General features: G+C 40.9%; 1 long non-coding RNA gene across 2 annotated transcripts; it reads left to right on the forward strand.

Annotated features, from left to right (window-relative positions):
- Nucleotides 1-124: 124 nt before the first annotated feature.
- Nucleotides 125-26,500, forward strand: LOC119503948. 2 transcript variants are annotated; one of them, XR_005210449.1, is made up of 6 exons: nucleotides 125-290; nucleotides 2,772-2,835; nucleotides 14,930-15,277; nucleotides 17,987-18,115; nucleotides 21,427-21,498; nucleotides 26,019-26,500. It is a non-coding gene; the product is annotated as an uncharacterized LOC119503948 (long non-coding RNA). The 2 variants fall into 2 exon arrangements; XR_005210450.1 differs by having other exon boundaries at nucleotides 2,772-2,817.
- The last annotated feature ends 183 nt before the right edge of the window (nucleotides 26,501-26,683 follow it).

Below are 26,683 nucleotides of genomic sequence, written 5' to 3' on the forward strand. Positions count from 1 at the left end.
TTTAGACCCTGGTTGGAGGGCTTCAGGGGGTTCCACCATGGTGTGTCCAATTACACCTGAAGGCAGCAGAGTGGTGTGAAGCAGCCAGCAGGAGGCGTTCTAGATGTTTGAGGAGTTAGAATCTACTTCTTTAGGGAGCTGTCATGTCCTCCATCTTGTCTGAACGGTCGTCGTCTTGACGATGAAGTCTTGACTCTCTAGCTGTTTGTTTGCTGACTTTAGGCACTGTCCCAAACTATAATCAATGAAATCCCACAGCTGTGACCTCCACAGGGCTTCATACAACAGAGGTAATGTACTATTGTATAAACATTATGCAACATAGCTAGCTACCTCTTATTTATTTCCCCAAACCTATCTGTTTCTGTGTTCTTTTCTTCATATATTTATTTATGCTTTTCGTCCTCATTATGCAAATGAGGGGGCTGCCACTCAAAAAAGAAATAAAAAAGAAATGCAAAAATTAATTAATTAAAAAAATAATAATTAAATAATAAATAAAAGCAAAAATTAAACAGAAAAGGAAATAACATAAAGCTAAAGAAATAAATTAAAACAGGAAAATCAATTTATGTCACATTTTTGTCAATTCATTAATGGCTACCATTTTATTATTATTATTATTTTTTCCTGCATTTAATTTACTTATTTTTTTTAGTTTATGAAAGTATACACTTTAAAGTATACTATCAGTAAGCTACTAGTTTAATAGTTTTTACTGCAAGCAAGTTTTCTTAAGTGAACTTATTGTAGTTAGCCAAATATACTTATACTTTTCAATATAAACCAAATATACTTGGACTTTTCTGTATACTTGCCGAGTACACTTAGACTTTTCTGTATACTTGTCGGTATAAGCCAAGTATACTTGGACTTTTCTGTATACTTGCCAAGTACACTTAGACTTTTCTGTATACATTTGTCGGTATAAGCCAAGTATACTTGGACTTTTCTGTATACTTGCCGAGTACACTTAGACTTTTCTGTATACTTGCCGAGTACATTTAGACTTTTCTGTATACTTGTCGGTATAAGCCAAATATACTTGGACTTTTCTGTATACTTGCCGAGTACACTTAGACTTTTCTGTATACTTGTCGGTATAAGCCAAGTATACTTGGACTTTTCTGTATACTTGCCGAGTACACTTAGACTTTTCTGTATACTTGTCGGTATAAGCCAAGTATACTTGGACTTTTCTGTATACTTGCCGAGTACACTTAAAAGACTTTTCTGTATACTTGTCGGTATAAGCCAAGTATACTTGGACTTTTCTTAATACTTGCCGAGTACACTTAGACTTTTCTGTATACTTGTCGGTATAAGCCAAGTATACTTGGACTTTTCTGTATACTTGCCAAGTACACTTAGACTTTTCTGTATACTTGTCGGTATAAGCCAAATATACTTGGACATTTCTGTATACTTGCCAAGTACACTTATACTTTTCTGTATACTTGTCGGTATAAGCCAAATATACTTGGACTTCTCTGTATACTTGCCAAGTAAACTTAGACTTTTCTGTATACTTGTCGGTATAAGCCAAATATACTTAGGTATGATTTTGTTTAGTTTATCTCTGAAAGGTTCATAAAAGTAATCTGAAAGCATACGCTCTTATTTTAAGTTTTAAAGAAGTATACTAATAGCACACTTGATTAAACTTCTTTTATTGTAAGGAAAGTGGGGTTTTTTTTTGGGCTAATGTTTGCATGTAGATTAGCATACCCTGTTGTTCCAATTAACGTCACTCAGCCAATCAGAGGTGACAAATTGAAACGAATATACAGTCACTGGCTGTTTATGCTGTTAAGGTCACATTTTCCCAAAATATCTTTGGCATTTATTTGAAAATGTTTTCTTGAACATTACTCGAGTAAATGCCATTTTTACACACCAGCTAAACATCATTTCTATGTGTAAATATAACAATTTGGCTGGCTTTTGTATCTTGAAGCATGTTGTGTTGTGAAATACTGTGTTATACTTTTTCCAATATTCACTAAACTGGTGAAAGCTCTTGGTTATGCTGCTGTAAAAAAAAAAGAAAGTAAATTAGAATTTAATACACCAACATACATTTTCCTAACACTGCCTGGAAGGGCTGAAAAATAATTCTGTTTGCGTCTTGTGGGTCTTGTGCAATGACAAACTGAGAGAGATGACTTTGGCTTCCCTCAAACTAGCTAATAATAGACAGGAAAACATAATTGCTGGCATAGAGATTAAACCGTTTTCTTATCGGCACACATTTCGTACTATAATTTAAGATAAGGTAAGAGATTAAAGGAAAAGTTAATTTAATTCATTATCCTTGAGGATTTGAGTGGTACAGTATGATCCTGCTGCTGTAGGAATAGCAGCAGCTTTTTCTATCTCACTTTTCCCCCTTTTTTTTAAACTTTCACTCTCACTGTGAATCTCATTAAATCTTAAAAGGAGGTTTATCTTGTAGATTTACAGAGGTATTACCCTTGAAATGGTCAGGAGCACCCTTCAAGAAATGATTCTGTAGGCTAGTCAGTGTTCGCTGACTACAGTTTTAAGAGTTTTTTTTGTCTCTGGATCCAGGAGCCACCTAAGGACCTCAGGATTTAGATTAGTCTACATACATTAAACATTATGTACATGATGTTTTTAAAGAAAAAAAGGAACATTTGGCGAGCTTTACTCAGGTATTCATTCCTCCAACGTGATGGCAAAAACACAGTGATGAGTTGCGAAACAAGACACTTTTTCTCATAAATGATGTGTGATTTTCTCTCTCATAGGGTCAAGGACAGTTTGAGGAGAGCCCAACCCGTCCTGGTCCACAAGGTGGCGTACTTGTGTTCTGTTAGTACACACACACACACCCACACAGACACACACACACTCTGGTTACTTTGTCCTTCATTCCTCAAACACAATTTTCCTCTCATACCACCCACTTCTGGTGGCTCTCGGTCTATGGGCTGACTGAGTGGTTCCTGAGTGCTTCATTTCCTTCGCTCTCTCTCATAGATGCACACACTCTTCCTCTACTGTCCGTTCACTCTGCTGAGCACTCAAAATTTCATAAGCCGGTAGACAATGAGGCTGTAGTGAAGCCCGTAGAGGAGCAGCGGTAGTATTAGGGCTGTAGCTGTCTGGAGACCGGTAACTGGGTGAAGCTTTTAGTGAGGAGTTGGCATAAAGCTGCAGCGTGGAGCCGGCCTGCTCAGTGAGTCTCACTACTAAATGCTAGTCATGCTAGCTAGAGGTTACACCGTGTATCCTCAAAATCAGTGGCAGTAAATTGACTTAACAAAGAGTCTGTTCAGTCTCTTCAGTCCTGGGACAATCAGGAGGGAATTTCACAAAACAGGCAAAGCCATAACAATCTAAATGTCTTGATTGTGTAATCTAACTCACTGGTTCCCAACCTGGGGGTCCCGACCCCAAGTAGGGTTCGCCAAAGCTGCACAGGGGGTCGCAAGGTTTTCCTGATTTTAAGGGGTGTAACGCAACCTTTTTTAAGAAAATACAGCTGGCCTGTATCTGAGCATTTCATTCATTTATGTGAAGAAAACTAAAATAAATTATTTTTAAGATATAAACAAGATGAGGTCACAGTGAAGACCTGAACACAAGTTATATTCACAGAGTCTTCCCTCTCTGCTAAACAGCCTCGTCCTGCATTAGAAAAGTACGCAGTCAAAACAACCAAAGAGCTAATAGAACAATGGCCAAGCGTCAGGGAGAATTTGTCAATAAAGAAGCCTATTAAGAATGTATGATTGTTAAAAATACAAAAATATATATATAATACAGTCAAAGTATTGTATTAAAAGTATCTAAAAATGAAAGGAAAACTCCTCTGATGCATTATTGACAGGAAATAATCTGCTCAGAATTCATGCAAATCGCTTGTTTTACACAAACCTCCTGCAGTTATTGCGTTCACTATTTGTGTTAATTGTACAATTTATCAATTGTTCTGTTCTGTTATTGTTATGCATTGAATATAATATGAAATATCCCTTAAATATGTCACTTAGTCAGAAGTCGTCAGTTTCCTCAGTGATAGAAAAGGGGTCTCTAAAGGAAAAAGGGAACCACTAGTGTATAGTGTCAACTCAGGAAGCCCTTTACTGTAGTGGTGGCAGGCAATCTGTGGAGGTCTAACATGCAGGAGTCTTTTTTAGAAATATGACACAACACACACACACCCATGCAGTGCATAATTAGGCTTTTATCCAGTGATGATAATCCTCAAGAATCTTAAAAGATTTGTCTTTAAGTCATGTTTACGTCATTAACCTGAATACATTTAAAACCCTGCTGAAGTTTGTAAAGTAACCAAATACAGTCCCCGAGTTATTAACATGAACAAAGCATAGGTGGTTGAAAAGTGAAAAGTGATTAGTGGAATTAATTAAAACTGTGTCCCAGTTCCCTTCTACAGGCTAGTTTTAAGGCTTTGAGTGGAGTGTGGAGTTCACACTGGAAAGGAAATTTAGTATACTCATAAAAGCCAGTATGCATACTAAAAAGGTTCAGTATTTGTGTGTGATTTTGACGTACGCTAATTGTACCGCAATGCACAAAGGGAATGAAGGAGCTGCTAACAGCTGCAAAAAATGTAAATAAAGTGTGGATAGTGTTTAGGCAGCTCAAAAAAATCTTATAAAGAAGAAAAGGTTCAGTGTGTAGGATTTAGGGGGCTCTATTTCCAGAAATGGAATATAGTATTCATAACTATGTTTTCTTTAGTGTATAATCACCTGATACCAAGAATGGTTGTGTTTTCGTTAACTTAGAATGAGCCCTTCATATCTACATAGGGAGCAGCTCCTCTTCATGGAGTTCACCATGTTTCTACAGTAGCCCAGAACGGACAAATCAAACACTGGCTCTAGAGAGACTTTTTTTTTTACGTTACCTGATGGCCACCGTAGTTCTTCCACACGCTTGGACAGGAAGGGGTGATCGGACGGGTACTCAGTTGGTTGCAATCTGCAACCTCAACGCCAGATGCCTCAGATGCTGCAATCCATTGTACACGGAACTCGGAAAAAAAACAACCTCTGACACGAAAAAGTACACTGGAACGGTCATTCAAGTCAGAATTCCAAGTCAGGAACTCGGGCAAGATTTAACTTACCCAAATTCGCCGACTTATACACACCTTTTCATGATTTTTTACTTTATGCAGTGTTTGTGTTGTGAAACACGCTGTAACAACGTTGTAGCTGCTCTTTCCATTTCAATTCAGTTGATTCGTGCTTGATTGAAGTCTTTGCGAGGATATGGTACTAGTCTGTCTCTTTTAACAGGCTTCCCGCAGATCCTTAAAGAAAATATTCGGAAATATTTCCCCATAGGATTCTCTAGTAATTGATTTAAAGATGCGTTTGTCTTTGCTAATGGCGCTGCGGTGATTGATGTAGGTCCTCTTGTGAAACTCCGACACTTACGTACATGCAAACATCAGTTTGCTGCAGTGTCCATGTTTTCCCCGAGCAGATGCACTGGGACACATTTAGATTGGAAGTCGTAAATACCGACTCGGAATTATCGACTTCCGACTTGAAATGGATTGCAGCATGAAATCCTACACACTGGTCCTTTTAAGTTTGATTGGCTTTGACATTCCAGTGTCGCAGATTGATTGACGTCTGTTTGTGTAAATATTCCATCATTTCCTGTTGGTAATAAAACCGTTTCTCACAGCAGACATTTTGACTTGTCGTAATAATAAGAAGCGCATTCTATTCAAGTGTCCCAAAAAGCCACGACAGTGAGCCAGCATGCACAATACCAGGATCATTCATTTCATTCATTCATTTACACCTCTGCTTCTCCTACTGTGGCAAAATCAAAATGTCTTCAGTGAAAAGGGCCTATGGGTTAAGTATAAATCAATATACTATGAGAATTAGTAGCATGAACTGAATACATTTAGTATGTAGTATGTAGCCCACACAGGTGTTTCACCTAATTAGACCTAATTAAGGCCGCGTGTGCATGTACAGACTCTCGATTTGTTGCTCTTGATAAGGTGGGGCAGTTTAAACCTTCATCATTGTTATTAGTACATGAAGCTTGGTGACCTCGCATATCAGTTCCCGTCAAAGCTACACCCAACTTCAACATGAACAGGAGGTCTAATTAGACAGAGGAAATGAAAACTCAGGGCAACATGGATGGTCTCCTCTGGCATGTGAGTGTGTGTGACGTGCTGGCTCATAGCTACGTGTGCTTTTGGTTGTAATTTGTCGATTTGTCAATGAGTAAGATTACAAAAAGGTCGAACACGTCACTCTTATATTTTCTATCAGTGTGTGTGACCTGGTCTGCAGTGTGTCCATTTTCCGCTCGCCCAGCACTGTTCTGGGGTCAGCTGATATTAGGTCAGATTAGCACAAGGTTAATACAGACCCACTGTAGATTAGTCAGGTAGCTGTGAGCACAAACTGCACTCCGTCATGACTTTTTGGGGCATGGCCCAGTGCAGTATGGGTAATAAAAGTGACCAAGCTGTTAGCGGAAGATGGAAAAGGGATGGAGGAGAGGCGGAGGGTCTGTCTGGTTGCTAGGATACGTGGCCGGCGCCAACAGCGGATATGATTTATAATGGCCAGTCTCGCTGTCTCGCTTTCTCCGCTAGTTTCCTCTCCTCCCTCTCACTTTTCCACTGACTCTCTCCATCCTCTACCCTCATTTCTATCCTCAGCATCTCTGTGGGTCTATTAACTGGCCCTGTCTGACTGATCTGAGTACTTACTGCTGGCATTAGTAAAGGCTATTATTTATATGGGTGTTCCTGATATTCCCTCCTGCCTCCATCACGAGCACACGGAGATGAATTCGCAGCAACTTCGGTTTATTTGGCAATAACGACTCATTTTCAGCGTAGTTATATATGTAGGTGCAGCAGCTTCAGTGCGTGTATGTATGAGCGTTCACATGATCATGCGTGAGCTGCACCCACATGAATGGAGAATATTGATTTGCAGAGACTTGATCCACCTCGGGATGTGAAAATCCTCAGGGACAAATACAGTGTGAGGAAGAGGAGGAGGCACGAGGCCATGTGAGGGAAGGAGATAAAAGGGGAAATTGAGGGCCATACGTAAGATGAAAGGATGTCAAATAAGGGTGTAGTGATGTTGAATGTAGTTTTTGATAAAGATGGGTTTTTGAAAATATTTCTTTTTGTGTGAAAAAGTTTAGTAAGTAAAAACAGTTGGATTTCTCTGAGAATTTGTCTCAGAAGAGTATTCAGACTATGACGAGGCCCTGAAACTTTCTACTAAAAGACAGACTAATAAAATTACTTTTGTGTTAGTGGCTCCTTGAAGCAGAGTGACGCAGGCTGAACTGCAAATTTTACAAATGGACAGACATTGCTGTTGATTAGAAATAGTTTGGGTTTTATCTGCTAAGATTTTGAGATACCAGTCTCTGAGATTTCTTTTATACTGTATATATATTCAACTGCAACATGTTTTTCCGGAAACAATGTCCCAGTGGGGCTGCATAATTAATTGAATATTAATCAAAGAGTAGAGAAGCAAAGAGACAAAACTCTGGTGTTTTTTTGACAACAGCCGATGCTGCCATTTTGGACTGAAAATGCTTATTATATTTATAATATTTTATTGTTCAACACAGGCCATTTTGGTAGAATATGACAATAGAATATAAAAAGTTTTGTTTTACTTTTGTATGGCAATTTTTAAGCAGACGTTTTACTGGCGTCTGGTAGAAGCGTAGCTTTGCTGTGTGCTGACGTTGCAATGGAACGACCAATTGACTTTCACTTCTTGGCAACATACGTTCTTTGTATTGATCGTGATCGCGATTTTGGCTTCCCACAATTAAATGAACACGATCGACTGCGATATTGATGTTTAAAATACCCCGCTCATAGAAATCTCCACTACATATCAAATCATCAAACTAACAGCCAGCCGCCGGGGGGCGGGGGGGCGATCAACATGTTTTGGCTTCACTTTTAGGGAGTCGTCACATGCGCACCATTCAGCGGCAGCCTGTGAGAAAATTTCCTGCGGCTGCAGTCAAGAGTAGAAGAGTAATATACTGGATATTACTAATATTTTGGCAAAATTAAAATAAACTGAATTCAGGTGAATAAGAATCTTATTTTTAAGTCTTATTTTGATGTACATTAGCAGGAATGTAGCACAACATGGAAGTGAAAGCTATGCTCTGTTTATTTAAATGTCAATAAAAATATTTTATCTCTAAAGTCAATGAATAATTGTGATGTCAATATTGATCAAAAATAATCAGGATTATCATCATTTAGCCTCAATCATGCAGACATATGTCCCAGTTAATCCAATAATCACACTGTGAACAGTTTTCAACGGAACTACCTTCTACTGAGGAAATAGTCCCTCCTTATCCCTTTAAATGATCTACAGTGATGTCTGATAACTATTTGCATAGCTAGATCCCACTAGAGGTGAGAGAGGAAATATGTTTTGTGTGAATTAGCCAGTGAGAGTCCTCTGTATCTGCAAGCCAATATGGTTTATGTTGTATGACCTAAACTGGATTTATAGTTGACACAAGGGGCTAATGGGACTCCTGCTGTAGACATAGGTTTTGATTTATAGTCCAGCGATGGATTTCACATAGGGGCTGTCGCAGTGAAGGATTTTCCCCTGCGGTGATAATGATGGGCTCAACCGCGTGATATGGGATATTATTGCCTTTTTTTTTTTTTTTGCAAATTACTTCATTTATACAGATTGGGAGAGTGGATGTGTATTCTCATGTAGGACGTGATGGTTGGTCTTTGTAGTACTTGTTCCGCCCCTCCTCCATTGTGATTGTACGGCTGGGTAAAAAGTGACAGTGACAAGTGTGGCTGTTTTATCCAAAGTTGAACATTTTCAAAAGAAAACACCGAACGTGCAACGCTCAGTGCAGAATAGAGGCTCAGCTCGTCACGCTGCTGGCATTTGTAGTATAGTGTAAATATACGCTGTGAAGAATTTGTGAAGAATTGAAAAAAGAAAAAAATGTGAACATAGCGATTGTGGCAGTTGCTTGAAAAGAAAATTTTAAATATAATCTGCTGTGGCATTCTAAAGTCACAGTTTGTCTGACGCCACATGTATTACATAATTTCCTGTTAGTATAAAATGACCTAGAGTTGGAAATTTTATAAGCTTAAATCGTAATCTATCTGATGAAAGCAAAAAGACTACAAACCTGGCAGGACCAGACATTTGACATCTATTGTGACAGATGTATTGGCCCTCAAAATAGTTCTGAATAGGTACTAGATAAACATCTAGGTGTGACTTTTGACCCCAACTTAAATTCTAAATCACATCAATAAGTTAGTCCAGTGTCCTCTTTTTAAAACACACTTTATTCTGATTTTGGTTAATTCTACCTCCCCATATTTTATCACTTTTACCTAGTTAAAAGGTTGGCTTGTCAATAGCGTGGTATTGCAATATTGAGGTTATTGCGACAGTCCTAATTTCATCTACTGATAACACCACCACAACTCTAGACAGATGCTTCTACATGATCAGGCTGTATCATGCTTTAATTATTTTCCCCACAGTAATTGTATTTATATTCTGTCATTTAGTTTGTGATATAGAGCGACAGTGGGCTAATCATCTACGTACGTAACGGAAGTTACATACTGGTAATTTCTATACTTCTTCTATAAAATACTGCTGTGAAATGTGGCCGTATTTAGCAGAACGATTGCAGTTGGGGCGGCTTTGTTGGAGACTGCTGAGTCTTTCTTGAACTTCCTTGAAGGATAAGTTTACATTCATGAGTCTACCTATTCTTTAATGTTGTCTTCACTGTCATTAGAAACTTGTGGGAGAAAACACATGCAGCCCATGTTGACCAGTTACAGTTCCTGTTGTCTCTATGTGCTATCTCTGTAGTCGTAGTCTAAGACGTAGCTACATGCTTTGCAGCTGACCTCCTAACAAACAACTATAATTCCAGCTTTAGTGCCAATGAGCATCCCAGATGTTTTGTGTTGTCCTAGAAGGCTAAAATGTCTCCTCTGGTTATCTGAGGTGTCCTCAGTCGTACTGTATCTATCAGACTTCTTAATTCATCCGCACTTATTAAATTAGATCATTTGACGAAGCAAGAAGTCTGTTTGTCTCTTAGTTCTGCATCCATAAGTGATCCAGGAAGGCATTCAAACTAGAGTGTCCATATTTCTCTTTCACTCTCAGTCGGTCCAGTGTCTTCCAGTAAATGGAGGATAATTTTAGAGCGATAAAGAGCCCAGAGGATATCGGAGGGGAGGGAACACACACACACACACACACAATAAGATGGTCCCTCATTCCCTGTTGCACCTGCTGACCCCACAGGATCCACTGAGATCGGCTACTGCTGAGTGTGCGGCTTCTACACACACTCTCACACACACACACACACACATACAGGAATGCGTACGCACTTTGACTAATAGGCCTAATGCTTCCTGAAGAGGGCCCAGCACTGCATTAGCTACGGATGTGGGATTGATTTAGAAACTGAAAGCCTTCTAGTGTGTGCGTGTGTGTGTGTGTGTATGAATATGTTGTGCACTCACTGGTGTGTGTTTTTCCACTCCTCTAACATTATCTGTTTACTCACAAATGCACACACACACACACAGAGAGAAAAACACATACGAAGGAGGTTCAACCGATTTTGACGATTGATAGTCAATATATCTTTACATTTGGACATTTTACTCCAAAAAAAGCACAGATATACTGAGGCTAGAAAAGCCTTTGAATGAACATATAGACCGTCATCAGACACTAAAAAACTCTCTCACTAATTTCAGAGTTAACAGAAGGGCTAATTAAGGCAGTTTGACCCATCACACCAATTAAACAGTCGTGAAACTCTGGAAACATTAGTCTTTCTAATGCCGGATTAATTCCTGACATCAGTATTAAAAGATTAAAGTAAAGACTATAATGGATTTAATGAAATAAAGGCTGTTTTGATGTGACTGTGGTCCGTCACACACTGACCGACAGTGTGAAATATTTAACACATGAAACGGCCAGGCTCTTTTTGCTACTGACCATGACTATAAACTGCCCGGGGGTAACATATTACCATTTTGGCTACACTGACTTTTTGGCTACTGTGGTGGAGCACTATGTTGCAAAACCGGAGCCACAATTGCTGGCATTATGGAGAACAATCTTGACCTTGACTGTTGACTGGCCCTCTGGCAACTCACTATTTTGCTATGTAGTAGTAACATTAAGTCTATGAGAAAATGAGCCTACTTCTCACTTGATTTATTACCTCAGTAAACATTGTAAACATGAGTTTATGGTCTCAATCACTAGTTTCAAGTCCTCTTCAATACAGCACGATGTTCATTTAGTAAATTATGGTCCCATTTAGAGTCAAATAGACCATAAAGCAGGGTATGCTTTAGGGCGTGGCTACGGAGTTGTCTGCGTTTACGTCTTAGAACTTTAACCCTTTCACAGTGTGTTTTCACTTCATGAAAGTTAATTATAACATATTTGGTCGCCTTAAAATGTCTTATTCAGTGTTTGGTTGTAATTAGCTCCACCCTCTCGTGTCACTTCTGGTTGCAAAACAAACAAGATGCCGACGGCCAAAATGCCAAACTCCTGGCTTCACAACGGCAGTCAACAAACCAATGGGTGACGTCCACTTCTTATATACAGTCTATAAAAAGCAAAGCAGGAAATATTTTAATAGATAATGATACAGTAGGTTTGCCTATACCAACACTGAAAATCTGTGTAAATATATACGTAACTTGAAATTAACATATCGTATACAGTAGATAGTATCCAAAATTGGGTTAGTCTGCGTTCTGTTCTGTTTTTTTCAAATGGAAACGTCCACTCAGCCGTTAGCAAAAAGCAGTGACGTAAGTTACCAAAGTGAGCTAATCAATAAGGTCAAAGTCAAAGTTAGCTGTGCTCAGTTTGTAAATAACTGAAGGTGTTAGTTGTGATTTTTATTAAGTGGGGTTGTATGTTTTCTCCTGTGTTCTGCAGGGAAAAATTACTGCTTTTTTGAATGGAGTCTGGTGGCTTTAAAGAGAGTGATACAACGGCTTCAGTTCCCCGTCAGAAAGGCTGTCTGACGGCGAGGTAAAGCAGCTGTGGACGGGAACAGCAGAAAAACGTATTTTAGCCACCTAAAAAAATCTGTTTAATTGTACGCTATATTTAAGATATTTTCACAGCTTTACCTTGCCATCAGACAGCCCTTTCCTTCAAAGCTACCAGACCAGACTCCATTCACAAAAACAGTAATTTTACCTCACAGAACACGGGAGTTGCTGGTCTACCGCTGCTTTGATTGTGTTATTGTGTGACTTTCAAATGTGACGTCTGCACAGCATTACATTGCCTAGCTATCCGCAATCTAGGTTACTGTATGTAACATTAATACACTGACTAAGGATGCGTATATCTACTGTACATGTAAAAAGAATCATGCAGAAACCTGTCAGGTCACTTGGTAAAAAGTTTTTAGAAGGACTTGGGAAAATAGCATTTTGACGCTAAAACATACATATTTTGACCAATATCTTAATGTTCGGATTTGAATACAGAATGATATAAAACCTCAAATAATCCAAAAGTAACGGACCTGCCCTTTAATAATCGTTCTCATTTCAACTTTCAGAGCTCCTGTAAAGGATAGGTTCAGATCATTTTCTTTCAATTTGTAATACAATACTCAGAAGCCATATGTACATTGAAAAAAAGGTCAGGTGTTCAACCATCTGACAAGCACTTGGGTTGGAGAATACTGATGCCTTACTGTAAGGAATGAGGCACAGAATCAGCAGGCTGAGTTATTAAATCAAGTGGTTATCTTGCACCATCTTTTTGTACATAATTACCTCTTTGTGTTTCCACAGACTGTATTTACCTACTGTGCAGCATCAGAGGGATACATGGAGGCTTGTTAGCCTGACAAAACGGCAGTAATCATACATAGGATTGTAGGATTCGTATCGCTGTATTGTACATGTCAAACTCAGCCGCCTCCTGCATGTTGCTGTCATATGCATGCTGGGAAACATTGGCAGACTGAGATATAACCTTAGCATAAAGCCATGTGGAGCTAAGTGGAGAAACAAAGAGGCTGCGATGCGTGGGGGAGAATATTTTTAGAGAACCAGGTGACTGGCAGAGGATGCTGGTAGAAGGAACGAGGGCAGAAGAGGAACGGGTTAAAGCGGAGGAGAGGGTGAGGTGGCCTGGGGGGGGGGGGAGGAGGAGGAGAAGAGAAAGAGCAGAAAAACAGGAAAGCAGACGTGGAGGAGGTGGGGAATTGATGAAGCAGAAAGCTGGGTTATTCCTGCTGTGAATCTACTGTATGTGTGTGTGTGCACATGTGTGAGTATGAATGGCGGGCTTTGGCAGTAAATGAAACTGTTTATCAGATCGATATGGCCATCATCTCCCAGATGACTGTGGCCTCTACTGAAGAGCAATCATAAATCACAACCAAATATGGAGGACACCGATCTATACCAGCTGTGCGTGTTGCTGTGCACAAGCACGCACGCGCCTCTACGTTGTTTGTATATGTGGGCATGTGTGTGTGAAATACTCTTTCTCCCGATGCGCTGAGCTTTGAGATGGAGCAGCCGGGAAAATGGAGACACGAGAAAGACAGACCACACCTTAGACCAGCTTCACAGTGTATTAAATAAGGATGTTAGACACACGATCAGTCGTATTGTAAAGTGTGACATATCCTCCGTCCTTTTCCACGCGGTTAACAACGGCGCTCTTGTTCTGTGTCTGACGGCCCCCGGTGCTCTCACTCTGAATAATGTAGCCTCCCGATATCAGTGACAAGAGTCTCGAAACCAAAATAGCATCTTGAGCTCCGATAAATATAGAAGGTAATTAAATCGGCAGCAGGAGAGAGACAGAGAAAAGCCAGGAAAAAGGGACGGTCTGTTTTATGTCTGAGGATAAAACTCCCCTCTGCGGCGAAGTACAAGGGTATCAATTGGAAAAATCCCGTGGTCTTTTTTTCCCCTTCGTCCCGACATTGATATTATCAGTAATCAACGTTTTAGTTTGTTGGTCTTTAGTAGTGAATATACTGGGTGTTGAGGTTGATCCGTGTGTGTTTAAGGCCTGCCAGAGTGCAGTGAGTCAGCAGTATTTCACTGGTTAGTCCTCAGGAGACTCGCTGCCATCTGCCTCTTGCCACTCTCTTCTGTGTGTTTGCGCTCCTTTCTCACTTTTTCTACCTTTTTGTCAAATGTTTTCAGCACACAGCGAAGCCGACGAGTGATCCTGTGTGTGACACCGTCGCAGAGGAGCGGGGTGAAAGGTTGCGAGGGGGGGGTTGGATGGGCTTGTCAGAGCAACCGGCCCCCATCTTTGACATGATCTCCTCTGGGATAGTGTGTGTGTGTGTCACAATTCAGCGTGACATGTTGTGGCAGAAACTGACTGACAAGCCCCTTCGCAGCCCAACACCAGCCACTGCAGAGAGACTGATGATGACAGCTCTCGGGCCGCCGTACACACTAGCTCTCTTTTTCTCTTCCTCACACACACACACCATGTCTTCCCATCTCTCGCTCTCTTTGTCTTGTGTCTCTCTCCCTCGGCTACCTCTTCCTCTACCACACGCCCACACAGACAATGGCATCCTGTATATCGTCTCCCTGACACAAAGGCGCAAACACACACATTTACATGAAAACTCACACACACTCACTCACGTACCAGTCTGCATGACAAATATTCACACACAAGATACACACATTTTTTTTTCTCTATTGCATTGTCTGTCTTTCTCACACACACACACACACACACACCAGACAACACACACACACACACACACACACACACACACACACTAACGCTGCACTACTCTCTCTGTCTTGGAATTTTACATTTTGATGAAGGAGGAAGCGCGTCGTCCAATCAGAGCAGCGGGAGCAGGGAGAGACCATCTCGACGCAGACAGCAGGGTGGTTCGGAGGCAGCTCGACGGAGTGCTATCAGCGTTGTCCCTACCAGCTCTGCCCCCCGGCGTCCCCTCGTCTGCGTGCGACCGGTGGTACGCTCCGCCAGGCTCGATAAGAACCCCTCCTCTCTGTCTCCCCCTCTTCTGTCAGTGCTAGGGTGTAGCTACTGATCCTATACTACAGCAGGGAGAGTGAGAGAGAGAGGAGGGACATCAGGTGTCACAGCTCTGCAACCCCCAGTTGAGGCTGCATTACCACGACAACCAGCTCCAGGGGTGCTGCCAGGTGAGTCTGAGGACACGCATATACTCTGACACACTTTCACACACACATACATGTGCAACAATGACTCCACATTGTTTTGCACACAGGGGGGGAATGTGTTGAATTGAATTTACATACACAGGTGTGCAGCCGCTAATGTGCTCCAGGATGTGGGTATTGTCACTGCATCCTATGTATTCGTGTGTGTAGCGTGTGTTAGTTGCTGTCAGCGAGTGTATGATTTGTAGTCATGCCAGAATGTACAGTATATATGTGTGCGTCCCTCCCAGTGTGATGGTGGGAGACAAAGGGTCCCCTCTGTCTGGCGCTGTAGCGCCGCCGCTGCCGCTGATGGGTGGGAAAGTTCTCTCCGTCAGCAATCATGTCTGATCGGAAAAAGAAGTTAAATAGGGTGCCCCCCCCCACCCCCTCCACCCCCATCTTCCCACCCACCCATCGCTGTCGAACACTCCTGACTCACGGTGATAGGAGGACACGGTCACAGCAGATGATCACCCGGTGGGTGGGGGTTGTGGTGGGGGTGGGGGTGCGTTCTGAGGACACGGAGGCTGAGCGGAGGGGGGGGGGGGATATGGGGGGTTATGGGGGGGTTGGCGGTCATGACACTACTGTAATGTGGGACAGACATACCATAAGAATGAGGTGAAGACACTGAGGGGGTCATCTGCCATTCACATGACTGCCGGTGTGTGTGTGAAGAGAAAGAATTGGAGCAGGAGTCAGCCATTACTGACCGATAAACCCAGACAAAGGGCGGCGGATCATATGTGCAGTCTCGTGTCATACTCTGAGTGTGTGTGTGTGTGTGTGTGTGGGTGGGAAAGTAGGGGGGGAGGGTTTGTATGTCGAACGGTCACGTCTACGTAGGGCACCTCCGTAAGTAAGCATGTGCGTACAGTGTGTCTGATCATCCTGTGAAGTGGCACTGTCGTCTCCAGGAGATCACATGTGCGCATTGCGCTGCCGTGCTCTCAGTCCTCTCGGTCCCTGACGCCCTTATTCAACCTGTCCCGTTTGACAGCCGGCCGTCATCCCACCCCGACCCCTCCAACCGTCATGCAGCAACCAGCAGCCTCCATCTCACAAGGCTCTAGACTGCTTCAGCCCCGTTCATATGACACTACATTATCAATCCGCTCTTTGTGTCAACTAGATGTGCTCTTATCCTTATGTGGCCTTTGTTAAATCCTGCCCATGTGATTGCAGATAGCGGGGGGTGCAGTCTAGTGGAGTTTTGTCGATTTTAGAACTAGTCAAAGCTTTTTTTTGGTTTAACAAATGCTGTATCGGACGGGTAAACGGCTTTATTCTTCATTCAAAAAGACTAATTTTCTTCGGACAAAAATATCTGTTATGTAAGAAGTGCCGATTGCATCTTTTTCCAGATCATTTTTGCGGCGTTTATTGGTTAGTACCGTGTGGGTGAGATGGGTCAGTTAGGTTAGAGAGGGTGGGTATACATGGGTTGGAAGAGCTGAGATCCAACTCTAGACATTCAGGTCACGTATTCACCTACAGTGACACCAGGCCATTCGGTGTGCAATAACCTGGAAATTCAATATTTGACGGAGACAGCATCCCTTGGTCTTATGAGGGAGTATGGTGCGTGACAGGTGCGGGCTGTCGTTATCCTCTATTGCATATATCACTAGAGCGTAGTAATCTATATCCTTAGCCTATGGCTTCTCCGAAACCGAATTAACAGTGACCAAACTGCATAGTGCAAAAATGGTGGCGACGAGAACAAGCTGTGCATTTTTTTTCCCTCTCCCTCTCCCTCTCTGCCTCACTCCTCTTCCATTTTATTCCATTTCTCACCCTTCCCATTTCCTCTCTCTTTTCTCTGTGCTCAAATACACATCCCCTCCTCCATATGTGAGCATTGACGAGCTGTAGGGCGTGCCCCCCCCCCCCCACCCACCCTCCCCTCTCGGCACATCCATACGTTACAACGAGCTGTGCCGCGTACATACATTCATGACCATGTGGAGTTCACACATGGCTGCACAATGACTGGCCGTCATATACGTCCTGGTTTACACTGTGGGGCCTCGGAGACACAATCAGGATTCTTTTCCTATAATTCGGACACTATGAGGTGAGTGTAGTCGCACCGGTGACTGAAATGCTACTATATGATGTGTGTGACGCCCGAGAAATGACGGCATAAGCAACAATTACCCTAATTGAACATTCCAGAGCAGCTCCTGCAAAATGGCTGCCGAGCCGGCACGCTGTCTGTGATGGCCGACGAGTGTGTAGGTCTAAGGTGCGTGTATGGCTGCGCTTATCTATGCGTCTGTGTGTACGCCTGTTTGTCTAGGTGCGTGTGTGTTCTGCCTGTGTGTGAGTGCTATGTGAGAGTAATCCTGCTTTTTTTGCTTTTTACTGACTGCTTTGTGTCAGGGGAAGTCTCCGCTCACCGGAGATCTCTGCTAATCCATAATTATCAACCTCAATATACCTAGAGTGTAGGAGCCATTATGTCAAACCGCCTCACTGTAACAGCTGATGATTCCTGGAAGCTGTAAAAAAAAGATCCCACATTTAGCTTTGAGAATAAAACTCTCCCGTCTCTTTAGGTAGCGCCGGCGCTGGGGAGTCGCCCTTTCAGCTTCACGTCCACCATCTTCAGAACGTCTGCGTTTTCACAGATTTAAGGTGCTGAATGTGTTTCACCAAAGAGCTGACCTTGTCGTTTCTTTACAGCCTCGCCAGCCCAGCACCCAGCCGGCCGCCCAGCCAGCTATCCAGCCATCTAACCGTCCGTCCGTCCGCCCAGCCACGCCGGCCCGGCCCTGCCCTGCCCAGAACTGGCAACCTGCGGGAGTCATCAGGGTTAGTGCGCCTTTGGCACGCCTCTGTGCCAAAATCATCTGCAAGCATCAGGCAGGAACTTGTAAATTTATAGATCTGCACTTAAAACCAAAGGCCAGCCTATCAAATAATATACTTACATTAGGGAAAGAGAGAGAGAGAAACGCATAAAACACTGCTACTGGTCCTGATTTATAACAGTCAATAGGACAAGTCAAGACACATGCAGAGGCTTTATTGTAGCGCAAAAACTAATGTTTCATTGCGACAATAGAGTACATCACATCGAGTGATGGCAATTTCTTTATGCTTTGAGAGCAATGACTCAGGTCACTAGTCCAATATAACATCTCAGCAGCTTTCAGAGGTGGGCACCTTCTTAAACAAGCAGCCTTAAACACACACTTTTATACTGAGATAAGCAGCATTTTCTCATTTACATACGCACTTTTTCTCCCATTCATATTAGACTACACACACACACACACACACACACACACACACACGCACACAGCAGAGATTATAAACATCGTTGGATTAAGTTTAAAGCTGTGCCGTTTTGCTAATAATTCAAATACTGCAAGTGCTAGCGTTTTCTGCAGTTCATCAGGGAGACGCTGTAAAAAAAAAGACAAAGCTGAACTAAATGACTACGAGGCCTTATCTCAACTGTGTGGGTGTGCGGCTTGTGTGCTCATGTGAGAGAGAAAGAGTGTGTATGTCTGCGTGTGTGTGTGTGTGTGTGTGTGTGTGTGAATGCGAGGCTTGAACGTGACAGCCGAGGGTCGGGCTTACACATTAAAATCTCTGCCGCTGTTTCTAATGCGTTTGCCAAGCGGTAGTGTGTCACACCGTCACACAGAGATACAGCAGAGAGGAACGGCGGACGGCGAGGGAATGCACCGCCGTACGTTCACACGCAACACACCGTAAAGGGTGTGTCTATGGATGTGTGTGTGTGTATAGGTGTGAGGGCTAGTATGAGAATGTGAGATACCTCTAGCATTGAATGGAGTGAATAATCCTTCTCTCTTTCTCTTTGTCACACTCAACTATATGGATATAATGGAGCCATTTGTTCAATGCTTATAAATAGAGTAGACTAGAGCTGAAAGCACAGCTAACGGCAGGCTTTTTTCTTGTAAAACATATTTAAAAAAAACAGCAGTAAAAAGCCAAAAATACAATTTAAGAAAGTACAGAATGTGATCTTATTAAATGGCGTTCTATTTTCAATTTGTGTTATTTTATACACTCACAAAAGCACAATTAAAAGTATCATAGTAGCTATATTATCTGATAATTATCGTGTGAGCTACAGTAAGCAGCACCTTTCGTATTATTGGGTCCCATTTAAAAGAGCCCCTGGCATTCATAGATACACTAACGACAATTTCAAAATAAGACCATGAAAGAGAGTCAGAGTGGCCAGGGTAAAGAAATAATCTTGTTTTGTTAACCTATTTAATTGGAAAGATATTGATGTCCAGCTTTAGAGTAAAAGGCAACATAAGGACAGCAGTTTGAGTGTGTGTGTGTGTGTGTGTGTGTGTACCGGTGTTTGGCGAAGGGCCTTTTAGACCCGAGTAAAGAGGAAATGGATGCTTGGCAAACGCTCCGCCAGCATCCTTATCACCGCTGCTCTCAGAGCTGACCACCACAGCTTCTTAATAACAATAATGGACACAAAACACACAGTCATTTTTATTTGTGCACTCACTAACACCTCTCAGCCTCCACAGTGTGTTGCTACAGATAATACTAATGCACAAAATAATGCATCCTAATCCAGGAGACTTGCGCATTTATTATAGTGTGTTTCAGGCTTTACGTGTTTAAAAATCCATTTTCTGTTTTTATTTTACGAAACAATATATTGTGTGGGCGTATTTTCCACTGCGGATCGGGATGGGAGACATGTCCCTCTCCTCTTTTCAGACATTACTCTTGAAAAAACTACATTTTCCAGGTAAAACAATCTTGATTTAAATCATTTGAAGTAGGGTTACAATTAGGGCTGTGCAATATATCATTATCATATCGATATTGTGATATGAGATTAGATATCGTCTTCGATTTTGGATATCGTAATATGGTGTAAGTGTTGTCTTTTCCTGGTTTTAAAGGCTCTGTTACAGTAAAGTGATGTCATTTTCTGAACTTACCACACTGTTCTAGCTGTTCTATTATTTGCCTTTACCCACTTAGTCATTATATCCACATTACTGATGATTGAAAAAACGCTAGTTAACCCATTCAAACTTTGAGATTCCAAGCATGCGATAACAATAACCGAGCTTTGACGTGCAGTCTTCAAAGTCTAGAAAATATAATCTCTATTGATATATCGTTTCAATGACTAACTATCCAATATCATTGATGCAAAGAGAAAACATCGATACATATGGTCATCTTTAAGATATGCCTTTATTTTGAAATTCTTAACTGATTAAAAAAAACCATTTGCACTTAAACATGAGAAATGTGGCAATTTATTGTGAACAATAGGAGGTTTGTTTTTATTGTTTTTATTAAAAATAATAGGTTGTTTTTCAATTACATGTCTGGAAGAGCCCAGTAATAAAATTATTAAATCATAATTTAGTTGCCTTTTGTGTCTAACTGATCGTGTTAAATATATATGAAATATGATAGTCTCATATCGATCGAAATCGTATCGTGTCAGACTTTTTTGATATCAGCAAATATTGTATCATTGTCCAAAGAATCAATATGATATTGAATCGTGATGAAACTTGTGATTTACACCCCTTATTCATATTAAATGTAATTTTAATCCTTACTTGATATTGTGAAGTGTATCCATATTTGCATTACTGTCACGGATAATCAGTCATTTCTCAAAGTGCTTTATCATCTGATTAAAAGGCAGAGGAAGAGGCGACACATAAAAAGGAAAAAAGTGAAACTAAATGAATTAGTCTTTCTCAGCATGATGTGATACGGAATAAAAGAGGATAGTGATTGACACACAAGTGGAGGTCTGCTGGTTAATAGTGTGCAGAGATGCACAGCAAAGCTCTTTGCCTCCCTGGCTTCCATCCCAAGTGCAGACAACAGGCGTCGTCATTTTCCAACTCAATTTACAGACGCATTAGGAGATGCTGAGGCGCGCCCAACTCTCTCAAATGCAATCAGCCTGCCCGTGTGCTTTAAGAGGAAATTGAGGGTGTCATCTCTATCGACTTCTCTTGGACTTCTCCTCCTTTTGTAGACTCATTGTCTCACTGAAATAATTTCAAAACATAAACTGCTGCGTATGGATTTTTTTCATGACTACCTTGTACTGATTTGTCCTTTTTTTTTTTTAGGCAACGTGAAAAAAGACAAAGAGGATGCATGTGAGGACTCATACAGATTTAGATAGATTCAGATTTCCTGAGGTAAGTGCAAAATATGTTTGGCTACTGTTGATTTTGTCTTTAGACCTAAAATCGTATTGGCTCATTTTATGCTGAACGTTTTTGTCAAACTGGTTTATGCCCTTCTAAATGAGCATGTTCTCCAAAGTGTCTTAGGGCTGCAACTAACGATTATTTTCATTGTCGATTAACCTGTCAATTATTTTCTTGATTAGTTGTTTGGTCTATAAAATATCAGAAAATGGTGGAAAGTGTCGATCAGTGTTTCATAAAGCCCAGATGACGTCGTCAAATGTCTTATTTTGTCCACAACTCAAAGATATTCAGTTTACTGTCATTAGAGGAGTAAAGAAACCAGAACATATTCACATTTAAGAAGCTGCAATCAGAGAATTATAGCTTCTTTTTTCTTAAAGAATTACTCAAACCGGTTAACCGATTATGAAAATAATTGGCTTTTAATTAATAGTTGCCAACTAATCAAATAATCGTTGCTACTTGAAATGTTTCAATTAATTAATTTAAGGCCTCATATGTCATATTTTCAACCCACAATGCAAGTTTTATTTTAAAGCACCCACACAGATTATTCTTGTTCTATCATAGTTACTGATGGCGTAATTTGAAATGAATTAATCTGACATAAATTAAAAATAATATTAAATAATACCGTGGATTTGTGGATTTTTACACAATATTAATAGAGATGGCAGTAATGCATGTTATATTCTCTCATGTTAAATATGTTTTCCAATGAGTTTAATGCAGGCTTTATGCAGCATATAAACAGGATTGATTTCTTTTTACATTTAGAAAACTTACATATGGGGGTTTTTTTTCTTGTCAGAAATAACTCGGGCTTTTGTTCTATGTTTCAGTTGTTAAACTGATCTTCTATTCAGTTCCTGGTAGCATTAAAAAGCTCTTTAAATCTGGCTTTGTGAAACCTGTCTCTCCCTCTCTCGCCCTGTAAATTGATTTCACACCTTTTGAGCCTCACAATAGTTTCCTGAGTGCACTTAGGGGAGAGATCCAGGACAAAGTCAGCTTGAGCAGAGGTACATCTACGTAGATCTCTACCGGCTGCCTACAATCCTGCACTGTTAGCGTCCTGTTTGACCCTCAGCTAAACATACGACTAATTGAGAGCTAACTGAAGAGAGAGGAGCAGGACAAAGGATGGGGGGCTGGGAATGAGAAGAGGAGATGGGAAAGAGCTTGTGAAAATAGCTGGTTATTAAGAAGAGATTTTTGAAAAGATGGCATTATGCTCTCCTATCTATAGCTTTCTTTCAATTCCTTCATTCCCTCAAAAATGTCACGGATCATTCATCCTCTTTTTCACCCCTCATTTCTCTCTGTATCACTCCATTTCTTGTACCAGCTGTTCACTCATCTGTTTCACTTTTGATCTCGTTTCAGATTATTCCTTCTCTACCTGCTTAACATTTTCTTCTTCCTCCGCTCATATCCTTCAAACACTACATTTTTTTTCCAGTAAGTGCTTTTTTTTTTTTTTCCAATCACACACTGAGGGAAGCTTCGACGACAGCGGATTGATCTCACACACAAAGCTCAAATATTGATTAATTCCCACATCGTAGACACATGAAACATTATTCATATGTGCCGTTAAGTGGCTGCATTGCTCCGGCAAATCTCTCTCGCGGCAGCGTGGATCTATAGCGTTCAGATGGAGGAGGTCTCTCCAAGCATGTGGACGTTATCTTGAAACGAGGGGCTGGCTGCCATAGCAACCATATGATGAGGCAGGCTGGGCTATTTAAAGGAATTCAGCTGCTGCTCGCGTTCCCGTCAGCTTCACACCGGTCCAGAGAGAGACAAAGAAGTAGATGTGAATGCAGGAAAATATAGATCCCTATAGTCCCACCCCTGCAATCTGATGTCTGGTGTGAAGACAAAAAGGAGAGGAATGCAACAAATCCCTTAGTAACAGTCTAAATGAAAGGTTGCTTTCATTATACAAATGGAAGTTAGGAGTCTGAACATTTATTTAATTTGCCTTAACTCCATGAAATTCATGTTTTGTCCGCCACTCCTTAGCATTCATGCTTGTGCCGGTTAAATAAATCAGATTTAAATGCAGCATTTCCATTTAACAACACAGCTAAACATGTGAACGCACCATCTTTCTCATTTCGGCTGCACACATTTTAAATCCATTCGCATAAAATGGACATGCGCCCGCTGCCAAAATGGATGCACATCGGTGAAATATTTCCCTAAATAGAAATAAATGTGAATTGCACAAAGCAGTCTTGCTTGCACAATAGTGGATGATGATTACGATGATGTGCATATGCTCGAATTATCTGCAGAAGGGGCCACTTGTAATGTCTCTAATTATTCATAATAAAAAAAGCATAGATTTTCTCCAGAGAGGTATTTCTCAGTGGACAGCAGCACATGGGGAGGCAAGTGTGAGAGGAAGAACAACTGCTGTGCACCTACAGTGCCTTGCATGCCAAACAGAGAGAGGCAGAGCAAACAAAGGAAAGCAGGATTTCTCACATACGTCTTTTATACTCCTATATTTCTCCGTCAGATGTACACCTCGAGGAAACTGACATTTATTTCCCAACACCTACTGAGAGCATTGCTGTATTTTAACTGTCTCTGTTAACATTTAACTGTTAATAATAGGCAGTGCTTCCTTTCTATTCTTCTATTCTTTTCAACAAATGGCCACTAAAAGAACGCTTTATTGAACACATTGTTCAGGTTAAAGAAGTTAGCTTTCCCCACTCAACAAATAAAGACAGAAAAGGTTAGAGCTGCAACGATTATCGATTAGTTGTCAACTATTAAATTAATCGCCAACTATTTTGATAATCGATTAATCGAAATCGTCAAACTTCTCTGATTCCAGCTTCTTAAAGATGCTATTGATAACATTGATAACATTCAGCACCTGGATGTCACATTCTCCCTCCCCAGCTCCATTGCATTTACTTCACAACACGTCGTTGCCAGGCACTTACTGTCAATCTCAGCCATTTATCCATTTTTTCCACACTAACTGACGACCAGGAGATACCACGTGATACCAACGTCGTTTCACTATTAGCTCACAGGCCTTGTTAGAAGTGGAGAACCAAACGTAAAATATCTTGCACAGAGATAAACAAAACATTCATTTTGGTTTCGCCAACATTTTTAAAATGATTCATTCATAATCATGATAGTTTTTTTATAGGAAAAGACATTTATTCGGCACTTTTCTAAAAGCTCTGTGGATGTATTATTTAAAAAACATGTTATTAATAATATTAATATTTTCTGGTTTCTTTACTCCTCTGTGACAGTAAACTGAATATCTTTGACAAAACAAGACATTTGAGGACGTCATCTTGGGCTGATAGACATTTTTCACCATTTTCTGACATTTTCTAGACCAAACAGCTAATCGATTAATCGAGAAAATAATCGACAGATTAATCAACAGTGAAAATAATTGTTAGTTGCAGCCCTATAAAAGATATTGTTTCTGGATTTTCTGCATAATTAGACATTTAGTTTGCGTCTGACAGGTTTTTGGACATAAACCAAGGCGGTCTAGTAGTTAGAGGCCATCACATTTAATAAAAACAACACACTTTAATGTAGATCTGAAACGATTAGTCCATACATTTTTAAATAAATTGACAGAAAATGAATCAGCTATTCACTATTTTGATAATCGATTCATCCTTTAAGTAATTTTCAAGCAAAAAACAAACAAGCATTACTTAGTTCTAGTTTTCACTTTGTCTTTTGTGATATTTTCTCAATTTTCTGACATTGTAGAGACTAACTATTTAATTAATTAATTTAGAAAATAATCAAAAGAATAACAGATAATGATAATAGCCGTCTATCCCAGAACAAAACCCTTTTGTGGTCTAGAAACGAGCAGCTAAGTGACTGATGATTTGTAGGAATCAACCTCTCATGTCTGGGCTCATGGGGTTGATGGGTGATTCTTCCTCTTTTATAAAGATTTTAATGTCCTTTTTATCATGCTGATATTCTACAACATTTTAATTTGAAGTGCACGGTTATTGGTGAAACTGCCGGTGTTCTTTTATCGCTCGGTTGAGCCCTGCGTGCTATTCCAACACCGGCGAGAGTAGTCAGGAAGATTTAAAGTGCTTCATAGAAGCAAAATTATGAGTGACCTCTCTGGTAACACTCCCTCTGCTCTTCACTCTGCTCTTTATCTCCGTCTAATCCCAGCTCATTTCATATGCTAAGTAAAAGCTTATATCCCTCTTCACTGTACGTACACACACACATCCCTCATTGCTGGGGTGTGATTATAAAATTTGCATAGAGGATGTTGTTGGAGTGCAGAAGCACCAGAGCTGAAGCAGGGGGTTGTGGGTGGTCTAATGCCTGTCAGGTGTAGAGAGGTGGGGTACAGACTCCCAGAATCCCTCATGTCTGGATTTATGATCAACGAGAGGAGCCCAGAGAAAGTTTCCTCTCCTTCGCCTCGAATGGGTTCCTCGGGATCTAATTTGCATGTTCTCTTTCCGCAGATGGGAAGAGGGAGAACTGAATCTACCCCCAAGGGAGGACGCAATGAGATGGAACCACTTCTCTGCTTTCCATCAGAGAACCTCTTCAGCCATCAGAGCGCCATCTGCTGGCTCGGTGGGGCGGGACAGCTGGTGTTGTGAATCAGGCCGCCGCAATCCAGGGACCGGCTACTTCCCAACACCAGGGTCGCACCCTCACCCCTCACATCTTCTCAGGCTTTCACCTCCGTCTCCAAGCATTCAGTCAGCATATATATATATTAAACTGTTGCTTAATACTCTGATGTAATGGTGATTAATTACTTGTACTTTATATTTCCTTTGCATCATATCAATTTTATGAATCAGAAAAATAGTACAACAAACAGCAAATATCCCAAATAAAGATTTATCACACCCCACATAACACATACAACAAGGATAATGGCATAATTTACAATTAAAACAAGTACTTTTACCCCAAAAAAATTAAATCTACATTTAAAAAAACATGTCTGTGGCTTTGTTCTTTTAATGACTGTGAAAATACTGTAACTGTTAAAGGCTGATGCTGTGTCTCTTGAGGAAGTCTACGCAAAAATGTTACTTCATATTGAATTACCTTAGCATGCAGTATATATTGCACAAGTTATATTGGATGCTCCCCCTGTAGACCCTGATCTTAT

The sequence above is a fragment of the Sebastes umbrosus genome, chromosome 15 (assembly GCF_015220745.1).
Source record: "Sebastes umbrosus isolate fSebUmb1 chromosome 15, fSebUmb1.pri, whole genome shotgun sequence".
Lineage (NCBI taxonomy): Eukaryota > Metazoa > Chordata > Actinopteri > Perciformes > Sebastidae > Sebastes > Sebastes umbrosus.